General features: G+C 39.5%; 1 long non-coding RNA gene across 1 annotated transcript in view; it reads right to left on the reverse strand.

Annotated features, from left to right (window-relative positions):
• Positions 1-14,344, reverse strand: part of LOC113602267 (uncharacterized) — a 293,893-nt gene that overhangs the window by 201,938 nt on the left and 77,611 nt on the right. The window contains exon 4 of the long non-coding RNA XR_008296039.1: positions 5,153-5,270. This is a non-coding gene — a long non-coding RNA (uncharacterized LOC113602267). The remainder of the gene's footprint in view (positions 1-5,152; positions 5,271-14,344) is intronic.

Genomic DNA, 14,344 nt, shown 5'->3' on the forward strand with positions numbered 1-14,344 from the left:
TTGGCCGCAAACTGAAAGTTTACCATGCAGACATAGAGAGTAAAGGACTCCAAATCCCACAAAATCTTTAATTCTGGGTACACACACACATGCGAAATAAATACATACATACATACATACATACATACATACATACATACATACAAAAAAGGGTCCTGGAAAAAACTTCAGCCTTGCACCATGGGCAGGTCTAAATTCCAGAGTTGAGAATTTAATGTAAAAATCTACCTCAAACCAGTGATAACCTGAGCAGAACCAATAGACATGAACCCAAAAAAACACTTGAGTTTCCCACTTTAAAAACAAACAGCTGGGGTGCCTGGGTGGCGCAGTCGGTTAAGCGTCCGACTTCAGTCAGGTCACGATCTCGCGGTCCTGTGAGTTCGAGCCCCGCATCAGGCTCTGGGCTGATGGCTCGGAGCCTGGAGCCTGTTTCCGATTCTGTGTCTCCCTCTCTCTCTGCCCCTCCCCCGTTCATGCTCTGTCTCTCTCTGTCCCAAAAAATAAGTAAACGTTAAAAAAAAAAAAAAATAAATAAATAAATAAATAAATAAATAAAAACAGCTGAAAATGAGCCAATCATTAAAAAATTACAAACTTCACAAAGAAACAATCCACCCTACGGGAAAGTCAGCCAATGCAACCACAGGAAAATGAACACATCCAAGAACCCACGACAGTAGAACAACCTACACACTACACAATAAGTATGTTAGAAGTTAATAAAGGAAGGATAAAAATAGCTAACATTTATTTAGTGCTTGATTTGCAAAAATATAATCGCTGACATTAATGGAGAGGTTAAGCAGCTCAGACAGATCTGAAGAAATACTAGAATTCAACACAAAAAAGGAAATTGTAAAAAGTATGAAAAGAGTTTAATAACTGTAGACTATACAACTGAAAGGCACACCCACCCACGTATACAAAGAGAGACAGGGAGAGAGATTTTTAACTTTGAGTTTCAGAAGAAACAGGACTCAAGATGGAAGAAAGATGTTAAATCCTCAGATTTAAAGGGCTCTCTGAGCACAGAACAGGATAAATAGAAGTAAACCCACACTTGGAAAAATGGTAGTGACACCACAGTATATCACAGATAGAGCAAACCATAAAAGTAACAAAAACAGAGCGAAAGACAAATTACCCGCAAAGCTATGACATTTACTTCCCAATAGCAACATTCCTAATGTCTTCAAAGTCCTAAAGTTCTAGTCCCAGCTAAGCTATGATTGAAGAATTAGAGTGCAACTCAGAAAAACAAATTTCAAAAAAATTATCATTTACAGATCTTTATGGAAAGAATTAAAAGATAAAGAAAATTGGACCAAGAAGGAAGGAATAAGCTGAAGGAAAAGTGAGCCATGTCACTGGTAAACATAAGGTAAATTTAGATAAGTATATTCTTTAAAAACAAACAAACAAAAAACAAAAAACAGAAAAACAACATTAAAGACGGGTTACAAGTAAGGTAGACCTAAAACACTGGGGGTGGGGGAGGGGAAATAATATTGAAAATGAAGTAGGGAAAGTAGAATTAAAGTTCTCATAAAAGGTAGAGATATCACTTTGGTATTTGTTAAGTCAATCACACACATGTTAAACTTCTAAAGTTTAACACAAAAATAGAGATAAAACATATAGCAAAACTGTAATAGGGAAAAGAAGTGATAAAGAGAAGTAAGGAAGGAGAAATAAAAAGCAGCCAAAAAAAAAAGGAATGGTAAAATAAAAACAAACGGGAGGTAGAATAAATAAAATCATGTGTATTAATAGTCATAATAAATATGAATGGATAAGTTTGATAGTTCAGAAGAGGATATTTTTATATCAAACTTTTAAAATCAGCTATAAGCTAAAACACATTGGAAACATATGAATACAGAAAAGTGGAAATAAATAAATAGAAAAGGTACACTATGGCTTCTCTGAGAAATGACTAAAGGCTAAAGACTACAGATGATACTGGTGCTTAGGATGGGCAGAGAGGAAAAGGATAGGGACAGGAACTGGTCTTGGACAACAAACTGGGCCATCTGGTTGAGGACATGATGAAGTTCTTGGAGCAGATCTCTTTCTTTTCCTTCCTTGACTTCCTTCTGGGGTCATTTCTGGAGAATGAGATACTAAAGATAGCACTCTTTCAGAGACATAAAGGGGTGACATTAAGCCCAATTCCAAGGTATCCTTGGCTACTGGGAACCATAATGACTCATTGATATAGATGTCAAATGCTCCAAGGAGGTAGCAACTGCTTTACACAGTGCCATCATCTGGACAAGGCATCCATTATCTGAGACAAGACCACTAGGGAAACAAATCAGCAAATCCTATTCTCTCTTTGCAAGGTGGCTAGGCACTCTAACTCTGTGCTTGTGCATCTGATCCTTTCTTCCCATTATGACAATGTCTCTGTTCCTTTGCCCACCAGGCTGCTACTAATCAAAGGTAATTTGCCACCACCCTGGGTAGCTTGGCTGAAGCCACATTTAATGCCATCTCCAAGACACAGCTTTCTCACTCTGACCTCTGGAAGATCAGCCTTCTGATCAGTTCCCTGATCATCTTTAAAACCTACACTTAGTGTTGGGGCACCTGGGTAGCTCAGTAGATTGGGTGTCCAACTTCGGCTTGGGTCATGATCTCACGGTCTGTGGGTTCGAGCCCTGCATTGGGCTCTGTGCTGACAGCTCAGAGCCTGGAGCCTGCCTCGGATTCTGTGTCTCCCCTTCTCTCTGCCCTTCCCATGCTCTGTTTCTCAATAATAAATAAATGTTAAAAAAATTAAAATTAAATTTAAAATTAAATTAAAATCCACACTTAGTATCATTGCAGAGAACTCCAAATTTTACTGTAGCAAAGCCCATGTTTTTTATACCAGCAAAATAAAGTGAATCATGACTAAGTGGGGGGTAAAAAGTAGATATACCAGGCAAGTGTTAAGCAACATAGACTTTGGGGCCAAAACAAATGGTAGGAAACTAAAGATTAATAAAAAGGAAAAATTCAGCAGGAGATATAACAATCCCGAACCTGTGTGCATCCAAATTGTACCTTCAATTTTTTCAAAGCAAAATGTTGACAGAATTACAAAGAGAAATTGACATATCTACAGTCTCATAGAAATTTTATATACCTCCCTCAGCAACAGATAATATAAGCAGTTAATAAAGTCTATGATATATACGAACTGAAAAACATTAAACTAACAACTCCCAAATAATCCCTTATGGAAAATACACTAGGTTTTCTCTCTCTCATATGAAGAATTGTCCTGAAAGAGAACTGAAAGCCCACCAGACTTCACAAGGACTAGCCAAATGAGGCCAGTTTCCCCTAGTGCTAAGAAAAAGGACCAGAAACCCTGTTGGGGATTTAGAAAACAGCCCTAAAAGGAAATCTAAGAGCCCAGCTCAACACTAGAGACAAAGAACAGTGACCATTGTACTTAAGAAGGGAGTTCTCGAGCTAGGTATTCACAGATTCCAAGGAACTAAATTTCCAAACTCATTGGAGCAGGCAGCTTACAGGTGAAGGCCAAGGGCCTCAGGTTGACCAGTCATATCTGGTAGAAGTTGGATTAGGCCATACTGAGTGATTTGGATACTCAAGCCAGGCCCTGATTGGTCATCTAAATGGAGCAGACACTTCTGGAAATGGAGAGTTTAGAAGTTCTCTAGATCAGAGTGAAGGTTCCTTACCCATTTCTTCCCTAACCAGGCTTACGGGGAACAACAGATGTTCACACAGTGAAGAGTTTAGTTCTTAACACCCCATGGCCTCCCTCTTTCCTGGTTCATCCCAACCAACCCCCTAAAATACCTCCCTTTACAGCCAGGAAGAAGCTGGAATGCTTTTAGAACAGTCTCTAAACAGATACTGAAATTAATAACTCACTTGGGTTCATTCTGCTGTTAAGGATCCCAAGGATATGGGGAGGGGTACAATAGGTTTTCCGACAGAAGGTGGGTAGGAATAAAGTTTGGAGGACCTACTCCCATACACACAAGCTGTGTGTCTCCATGTGCAGGTTTTAGGAAATAAGGGCAGAGAGAGATTAAATGTCTGGTTTAGCCAGTGAGTTGCATAGCCAATATTAGAACTCCAGGCTCCCTGAGCCACTTCCTCTGTGTCACACTGTTGCCCTATTTCCTGTTTTTCCACTCTGACTAATCATTACATGAAATTTGAAAAACAGTCACCAGGCTGAAGAATGCAAAGCCTTCATGTAATTAAGGATGTTGTTTATAGAGCCAAGAGAATGCAATCTATATGTAAAATATTTCCCCATATGTAAAATAAATAGATGTGAACTCCAGTCATCAGAGTTAACATCCTGCTTCATTTTGCACTTGGCTACTAGTTTCATCAAAATTACACATGTTTTGAGTGAGGCATGTTATCATTTCTCCTGTTCATTTTTGGTTTTAGTTTTTCAACAAAACTTACTACTTGAAATAGCTATAAATGAATGAATCAATCAATCGGTAAACCAATCCAGAACCCATATATTTTTGCCAGTCTTAAAATATCTATGTATTTATAATTTTAATAACATGTAATGTAAATAATATATCTTTTGTAAAAACTAAGGCATTTAATTCTTCCTGTAAAGGTGTAAACTGAAGACATTCATTCTAGCAGATGGCTTATTCTGCTATATTCATTTGTTATGTGTTCATTACTGCTATTTGTGCATTTTTGTACTTTACACCAGAGATTGGTAAATGTTTTCTGTAAAGGGCCAGATAGTAAATATTTTCCACTTTATGAGCCATACGATCTTGGGTGCAGTGACTCACCCCTCCAGTGTAACAAGAAAGCAGCCATGGATGGTACATAAACAAATGAGCATGGCTAGATCTGGCCCCAGGCTGTAGTTTGCCAGTTCTCTGCTCTACAGGACAAACTATATTGCATGGCAGGGCAGGATGGCCTGCCAAGTGAAGTACGTAGTTTAAAGCAGTTGACTGACATTTTTGCATGCAATTAAACTTATTTAATCTCTTCTCTCTGTAACTTGTTTGTACGTCTTATTTCACCAACGAGAGTGTAAGTTTTTTTTGATGATGGAGACAATAATTTATTAATTTCCTATTCGCCCTGAACTTCACACAAACGACCTTTCCCAGAGGAAAGAACCTGGGCTTACCTGTCAAACAGATCAGAATTCAAACCCCAGTCTTTCCACTGATCAGCTGTGTGAAACTAGACAGGTTATTGACTTTTGGCCTCCATTTCTTCATCTGTGAAAACAGAGATGATTCCTACTTCATAGGAGAATGAAATGACATGTAATAGAAATAATATACCTTCTGTAAGAACTAAGGCATTTAATTTTTCCTGTAAAGGGCTAAAGACATATCCATTACAGAAGATGACTTCTTCTTTGTAAACCACGCAGTAACTAACTGATGAGTCCGACTCCAGGTCAAAATCCTATCTATGTGTGATCCAGGCCCAACTATGAGCCATTAACAAGGCTTTGCCTGGCAGGCCTAATGGGGGAAAGCCATTCTCTCCACACTCTGGTGTAGACAAGATCGTTTACAAATAGGGCATCTGAGTTTTAAACAGGATGCTCATTTTCTAGATCTACTTTAAAAACAAGACTTTTCTTTCTAAATAACTACTATAAAATAGAAGGTAGTGGCCTCATCACAGAGAGAATTCAAAGACTCAATCGATGAAAGGCCTTACATTTTTCTCCACAAGGCTCTCTTTAGGATGATGCTTGAAAAAGGGTATCAGTATCTGGTCACAGGGAGGTGGCAGCACAAGTTCCCTGGCTCCCTTCAGCTTAAAGTATGTTACCACATAAGGCAGCAGTAATTGTTCCCATTCACATTCACACAAGCCACTTATTTGCATTCTAAGATGATGTAAGAGCCACTGCTTGTCATTTTTGTGTGAATTACTTATTCAACATGAGCTTGAAGGGCTATACAGACTTAAAACTAATTTATTTGGGGTGTAGCTGTTTACCAATCCAGTGATAGAGGAGAGGTGTTCTATCGTAATCACTGCGGTTTATAGGGTGTCTCAAGTGTATTGTACAGAATTTACAACCCCAGGATTATAGGGTAGGAAGCAAGCAATGGGTGCTGAAGGCAACCTTCCAGGTTCTATGTGTTTGTTTGTTGCTTATTAATATGAAAGGGCATTTTGTAGAACCAAAACAAATGAGGCGCCTTTCAATTTCTAAAGCACTGCAGAGTGTTACTTTGGTTTGGACAATGATGATCTAAACCCTAAGGGTCACAGAGCCAAGAGATCACACTGCCAAGAAGCAAAAGGGTAGTCATTAAAAGGATTCTTGATCAATGAGAACACTTTGCTGTGGTTTCATTTTTCTCCTGGATATTATAGAAGAGATAAAGTGAAATTTGAGAAAACAGAATCTCCCGGTGCCTATGGGAGAGGATACAACATGCTGTATAACATCAAAGAGACACAATTGTATTGCAATTTGTGAGCAGTCAGGGGAAGAAAACTTGTTTTAGTCCTGACAAGATTACAGAGCACAAGACAAGTGAGAAAAAGACTAAGAGTAAGAAATGAACATCTAAAGAAGAAAAATAAAACTTCCAAAAGATTTCTTCTTTATAGATAATCAATTTGGGGCTCACTCTCACTGTAGCTGAATTCCCTGAACACATTTATTCCCAAACTATTCAAAATACTTTGCAGGCCACCATCCCTACCAAACAAGCTATCAGCAGTGGCTGAGAAAGAAGCTAGTCCCATACTAGCCAGAGTGGCAGGTAATGAGCAAGGTAAATCAGCTTGAGGAAAGATATACAATGCATTCTACATCAAACATAAATGATTTTTAGAATATTCATGCTCTGTTTCCTTTTGCTAGCTTTAAGTTGGAGCTTACAATTTGGATCTAAATATTGTTTTTGTCAGAGATCTGCTCACCGATACTAATACCTACTAGTGCTTGAACACCTTGGCACTTTTATTCACCTCATTTCATCTCCATCTCAATCACTCAAGGTGGGTTTTATGTCCATTTAAAATGAGGAAAAAATTATGGGGCACCTGGGTGGATCAGTTGGTTAAGCGTCCAGCTCTTGGTTTCAGCTGAGGTCATGATCTCACAGTTTGTGGGATCAGCCCCACATTACCCCCCATGCTGACAGCATGGAGCCTGCTTGGGATTCTCTCTTCCTCTCTCTCTGCCCCTTCCCAGAAGTATATGTGTGTATTTCTCTCTCAAAATAAAAAAATGAACTTAAAAAAATTTCTTTAATCAGGAAAAATTTTAAATAAAAAATTAAATTAAATATTAAATTAAACTAAATTCAATTCAATTCAATTCAATTACAAATGAGGAAATCATTTTCCTCTGAGAGATTTGGAAAGTGACTGGACACAAAAAAGTAGTAACTTGTAGAGCCAAGATTCAAGCCCCAGGCTGTTGATGCCAAAGTGTACCCACTTTCAACGCAGCCATAAGCCACCGACATGTTTCTCAGTATTGCTTTACTGCAACAGAGTGACGCTGACTTCCTGACAGGACACACGCAACATATTAGTGACTATCAGCTACACACTGACTCCCACTCAAAAGAGATTTCAGTCTTAAATTATAAATCGTACAAGAAAATCCTAAATAGACTGCATTTGTGAAATACATAAAACTTGGAAAGAATGGGAACCAAGGAACTGGTTTTCTTGTGCTGTTCTTTCTCTAGCAGAATCGGGACAATAACTTGATTTCCTTCCCAGTCCTCTTCCATCCCTTCCTCCCCTCTGGCCTCAGAAAAGTCTCCAATTCAGGTTGACCAGCTGCCTTCATAGAACCCATTCCACTCAGCTTCTGCTAGACCTCATTCTCTCCAGAATTTTCTCAACCCATGTCTGGGGCAGAATTTCCATTCTTAAAGGGCTTAGGAGCAGCAATCTTAACTGAAAGAGACAACTGAACCTCTAGTATTATAGCACTTTAAATAAAACAGAAAAAGCATAATTGCCTGTACCCGCAAGGAAGGTTAAGAGCCCCCAGACCTCCTTCCTGGGAGGGCCAAACTCTCATCTGTGCTCCACTTCCTTCACTTGCTGCTTCCTACCCTCCACCTGGACCTGGATCCTGTTTTTCTTGTTCAACTATTTACATTGTCAAACTTGTTAAGATGTGGAAAGAAAACGAGGTCAAAGTTTATGTGGCAGACTTCAGGCCCCACCCTGGCACCAGTTTTCTGTATTGTCTAGAAAACAAGTAACTCAGCCTACAGTGATTGACAAAGCCTAAAGAGTCATCCATTCGCTTTGCTTCTCTTTCCACTCTGCAGGGTTATTTAAAATGTTTGCTTTCACTGATCTGTGCATTTTTATTATCAGACAGTTGTTTACACAGACTAAGAACACAGACACTGCCTTTCCAGCTCAATGTGTCAAAAGACCAAGGTCATCTTCTCTTTCAGCTGCCACTATCCTCTGCCCTCTTCTGTCTTCCAACTGGCACAGGATCAGGCAAAAGGTTATGATTCAGAGCTTTCCTGCACCACACACATGACAGGGATGAGTGTGGGGCTCTGTGGACAGCCTGCCTGGTCCCTACTGAGCAGCCATGTGACCTTGTAGGAGCTATTGAACTCTTCTAGGCCGCAGGGGCCCCGTCTGCCCAATGGGAGATATTAACAGTCTCCCTCTCATAGAAGCATCGTGAGAATGAGATTAAAGAATCCATGTGAACTGCTTAACTCGGTACCTGGGAGTGGTGCTCAAATTTTTAACAAATGCTCAATAATAAGTGACACCTTCTATGAAAGAGTTTGAGTACAAGCTTGTTTCCAGTGCAATTGACACTTTCTACTACTGGCTCTTGCTGGGAGCCCAGAGAGATATGCTCTCTGTGAGGGCCAGCCTCACACATAGATGAATGTCTTTAGTTCTATCAAGATCACCCAACTCTGTGAAAGTCAGTCTTCCACCTATTTCGACCCCTGAAATCTGTATACGAGAGCAAAGCCCTTCATCTCTTACTGAAGACAATGCTTAAATTCTAAAAAATTCCCTTTCTATACATGCCCTGAACACAGATGATCCTTTCTTTCCTCCTAGAAGTAGTCTCAGTATCATCATTGCAAATGAAGAGATAGAAGCCCAAGGTGGGATGGGGGAGGGGCAGATTGTATGCTGTGCATTCTTATTTGTCTGAATATTTAGACAAAAATGGTTGCATCTATCTTCCCTGTTGCCCCTTCTAAGTGTAAGTATGGTGGGAAAAGTTCCTTCTCTTCCCTTTGTCATGGTTAACCTCCTATCAACATAAACAAGGAGAATCAGCTGTGTCTGGTCTTATGTGAAAACGCAGAACAGAGACTGACTGACAATTCCATGAAGATGGTGCAAGGAGAAAAATATTGTTTTGGTAAAAGACTCAAGATATTCTCCAGGTCAACCCTGACGATTTCAGTTAATGAACCGTCATTGATCAAAGCAGAGGCTAAATGAAGAAAGAGCGTGAAGCTGACAGGATGGAGTGAGCAGGCCAGGGCAGGCCAGGCAGGGTGGGGTGAGCAGGGACAGAGGAAACAAGGACAAGAAGAAACAGGAGGGAGAGACTGCTGAGATCCAATGATGTCTGCACCATTCAACTGTCACAAAATCCCAATCCACGTGAGGACGCACGATTTACATGTGCGTCAAGCTCCTCTCTGTGAAACAGGACGCCTTGGTAAGGTCTGAAAAAGCTCCTTGAAAAAGGAGCTCAGCCACAGAGTCTTCATTTCCCCACAAAAGCCAAGAGAATTGGAGACTAGAGATGAACAGTTTAAAGAGTTTTAGGAACCAAAACAATTGAAGGAAATATTGGGTATTTTTCTTAACAGCTTTAAAAAAATTTTTTTTCAATGTTTATTTATTTTTGTGAGAGAGGGAGAGTGTGAGAGGGGGAGGGGGGAGGGGCAGAGAGCAGGGGGGGGGGGGGTTGGTACACAGGATCCCAAGCAGGCTCTGCACTGATGGCAGAGAGCCTGACTAGGGGCTCAAACTCACAAACCGTAAGATCATGACCTGAGGCAAAGTTGAACTCTTAACCAACTGAGCCACCCAGGTGTCCCTTTCTTAACAGCTTTTAATGAGGGCTTCACCTAGTGGTAAGATTCTAGACACTACCTGGAGAGGGACAATGAGGCTTAAATTTTTTGAGAAAATATTGTTCTCTGTCATTTATACAATATAGTTGTTCCTTGTATCTACTTTTATTTACTTACTTACTTGTTTATTTATTTATTTATTTAGGATGTGAAGGAATGGACCCTGCATAGATAAATGAGTGTCCAGTGTTAAATGACAGGAAAATGTTATAATTCTGGAGCATTCACAGGTGCAGTGAAAATTTAATTACCAGACCCTGGAACAGCACAACCTCTAATTGCAGCTATTTCCTTTTCTTCCTTGACTGCTGCCCCCTGGCCCTGCCCTTCAATGATTTTATTTTCCCTTAGTAAATACTGCAAGAAACAGCTGTTCTGGAATTAGAAACCCTCTATCCCACTAATCTACTTTCCTACTGCTTAAGAATAACACATGAGATATCAAGGTTTATCTTTTAATAAAAAATACACTTAAATTCATTGTTTCTTTGGATGTTAATAATATTTCTTGAGATGACTTTTATTTAATAAACCATACTGGGAATCGCTGATGGAGTATATATTTGTTGGATACTTTTCTAAATTTCTTCTTCTGAAGGAAATTTTTTTTCAAAAGAACATTGTTACAGCTCTACAATCCCTTATCCACAATTCCAAAACCCAAAAAGCTCTGAAATTGGAAAGTGTTTCATAACACAGTTGGCAGCAAAAATGGATTTGACCCAAACTCATTTGAAGTCAAAACCTGACCTGAGCTGGCATAAGCCTATTTACAGTTTTCAGTTATCCTACAATGTACTGTGAAAGTAAATATACTTTTCTGCAGAAATATTAATGGACTTTATTACACGGTGCTGCCCTACACCCCATTTTACATGCTACGTGATACATTACTATTCTAAAATCTGAAAAAATCTGAATTGTGATATACATCTGGCCCCATAAGCTTCAGATTAGAATTCATGGTTCCACAAATATTTGTTAAATAAATGAACTAAGACCTTCACAAGTGCATGTTTTACTATTTTAACCCCAGGCCAGCTTTTAAGCAATAGCTCTGATCTCCTTTGTCATCTCATTAGACGTTCACCCAAAGAGAGAGGAGCTCTGAGACTTTGGCATTGCAGACAGGCTTCAGGACTTCTTTTGTCATATACAGTGATGAATGGAGGTTGAGCCCTGGGTATCCATTGGATCGTTTTACCACATCATCCATTTAACCACTCTCTCTTCCATTCATCCACCAAATATTTATTAAGTGTTACCACCAGACACTAGGTTAGTATAAGAAACACAAAGATGGGGGCGCCTGGGTGGCTCGGTCGGTTAAGCGTCCGACTTCAGCTCAGGTCATGATCTCGCAGTCCGTGAGTTCGAGCCCCACGTCGGGCTCTGTGCTGACAGCTCAGAGCCTGGAGCCTGTTTCAGATTCTGTGTCTCCCTCTCTCTCTCTGCCCCTCCCCTGTTCATGCTCTGTCTCTCTCTGTCTCAGAAATAAATAAACGTTAAAAAAATTAAAAAAAAAAAAAAGAAAGAAATACAAAGATGAATGAGACTAGTCTCTATACTCTAAAAACTGCTATGTGTATACAGAGAACAGATTGGTGGTTGCCAGAAGTGGGTGTGGGGGACAAAAATGGGTGAAGGGAGTCAAAGGTAAAAACTTCCAGTTGTAAAATAAATGTCATGTGATGTAATGGGCAGAATAGTGACTGTAGTTAACAATACTGCGCTGCATATTTGAAAGTTGCTAAAAGAGTAGATCTTAAAAGTGGTCATCACAAGAAAAAATTTTTTGTAACTATGTAAGGTGACAAATATTAAGTAGACTTATTGTGATCATGTCACAATATATATAAATATCAAATCATTATGTTAGACATCTAAAAAAGTATACACACATGTCAATTTTGCCTTAATTAAAAATAAATTTGGGGGGTGCCTGGGTGACTCAGTCAGTTGAGCATCTGACTTCCGGCTCAGGTCATGATCTCGCGGTTTGTGGGTTTGAGTCCCGCATAGGGCTCTGTGCTGACAGCTCGGAGCCTGGTGCCTGCTTTGGATTCTGTGTCTCCCTCTCTCTCTGTTCCTCCCCCACTGATGCTCTCTCTCCTTCAAAAATAAGTAAAAACATCTAAAAAAATTTTTAAATAAAAAAATAATAAAATAAAATAAATTTTTAAAGTGAAACTAAAAATCACACAAAAAAATAAAACCCCTATTTGTAATATCAACACTATGAAGCAGGATGTTAGAAATCTAAAATTATTTTCTCCAAAAAAAATAGTCATTCATTCTTTCTAACACACATTTATTAAATTCTACATTATGTAGGGGGGGTGCCTGGGTGGCTCAGTCCGTTAAGCGTCTGACTCTTAATTTCAGCTCAGGTCATGATCTCATGGTTCATGAGTTCGAGCCCTGAGTTGAGCTCTGTGCTGACAGTGCGGAGCCTGCTTGGAATTCTGTCTTTCCTTCTCTCTCTGCCTCTACCCGACTTGTGCTCTCTCTCTCTCTCTCCCTCTCTCTCTCCAAATAAATAAATAAACTTAATTTAAAAAGTTCTACACTATGTAAGGCACTAAGTATACAAAAGTGAATAGACCTTGCTAGAGGACACTAACTCTCGTGAGAGAGGTTTGACACTCAAGGAAAATCTATCCTTTTGCAGACATAGGGAGAAAATTCCTATCTCTGGCTATGAAAGTCAAAAAGCTCTCCCAATAGTGATATCTGAGCCAGAGTGGTTGTGGATTTAGGGAGATACTTAGAGAAATGGTATTCTAAGATGTCAGAGCATGGGCAGAGGCACTGAGTCTGGAAATAGTTTGGCAGGTTGAGCTTGAGTCCATTTTGAATGGCTGCAGTTCAAGATGCATGTGGAAATAGAATATTTAAAACATTGATGAGAGCCAGATCATGAAAGGACTATGTTCCAAGCTAAGGAGTATATACCTTTTCCTCTAGGCAATGAGCAACACTTGAAGGATTTTAAAGTAACTGAGGGACATGATCAGATTAATACATGAGCAAGATTCCTCAGATAGGGAATAGTTTGGAGGAGAACAAAAATAGTGAATATGTTTCCATCAAGATGCCCTTAGAGTAGGCAAATGAAGAGTATTTATGTCTTGCAGGGCTGGCCCTAAGTGAGTTACGAGGCCCTAAAAGAACTCATGAAGGAAGAAGTGAATTTTCATCACCCCTTTGTCATTCTCTTTCCTTATATCTCACTTCCCCATGGAGGTCCCCAGTGACACTGTGATGTTCAGACTGGCTGAGCTTTGAAAAAACATGGCATTGCATTTCTTTTATAATGAAGAATAATGTAAGAGCAAATATTTTCCCCTTGAAATATTTTTTGCAGCAAGGAAACAGATCATTTAGACAACAAAAACATAATTTTCTCCTTCCTTTTTCCTAAGTATCTTTGCTACATTTAACATCCTCTGAAAGTTAAGAGGCCTCCCAAGAACAAAGTAATAACCATGAACAGTTCACATGCAGCCCCCAGGGTCACCATGGTATAGCATACATTTTTTGTGAATTCTGGTTTAATGGATAAAATCTAAGCAAAGGCAATAAAGCAACAGTTCAAACAATTTCCTGTCAGTTCCTTTACATAACTATGGAACAAATGAGTGTCTATTAATTCTTGGGCCGAGCTCAGAAGCACTAAGGAGAAGGAAATGTATATTTACATCCTTTGATGAGGAGAGTATTTAACAATGACAAATCTTATTTCTTTTATTTTGAATTTATTTATTTTGAGAGAGTATGTGAACACAAGTGGATGAGGGGAAGAGAGAGAAGGAGAGAGAGAGAGAGAGAGAGAGAGAGAGAGAGAGAGAGAGAGAATCCCAGGAAGGCTCCACATTGTCAGTGCAAAACCCAGCTCAGGGCTTGATCCCATGAACCATGAGATCACGACCTGAGCCAAAATCAAGAGCCTGACATTCAACCAACTGAGCCACCCAGTCTCCTCTAATCTTATTTCTTGATCTGAAAAAAACTCTCTGCCCTGTTATTGGCTTCAGAAGGATGGGATGTAATTGACAGGGACTTTTACATCACATGGACCTCTTAATTAACAAGGTAAAGATAGTGATATGGTTTGATCTGAGATGCTTTCCTGAATCACCTCCTTCATCTGTGTATCATTTGGCTCCACTGAAGTTAGAATGCTGCCTTCTTTGGGTGACCTCTTTTAAAATTTAGATACCTAGGAATGAGTC

The sequence above is a fragment of the Acinonyx jubatus genome, chromosome B1, assembly GCF_027475565.1.
Source record: "Acinonyx jubatus isolate Ajub_Pintada_27869175 chromosome B1, VMU_Ajub_asm_v1.0, whole genome shotgun sequence".
In the NCBI taxonomy this organism is placed as follows: domain Eukaryota; kingdom Metazoa; phylum Chordata; class Mammalia; order Carnivora; family Felidae; genus Acinonyx; species Acinonyx jubatus.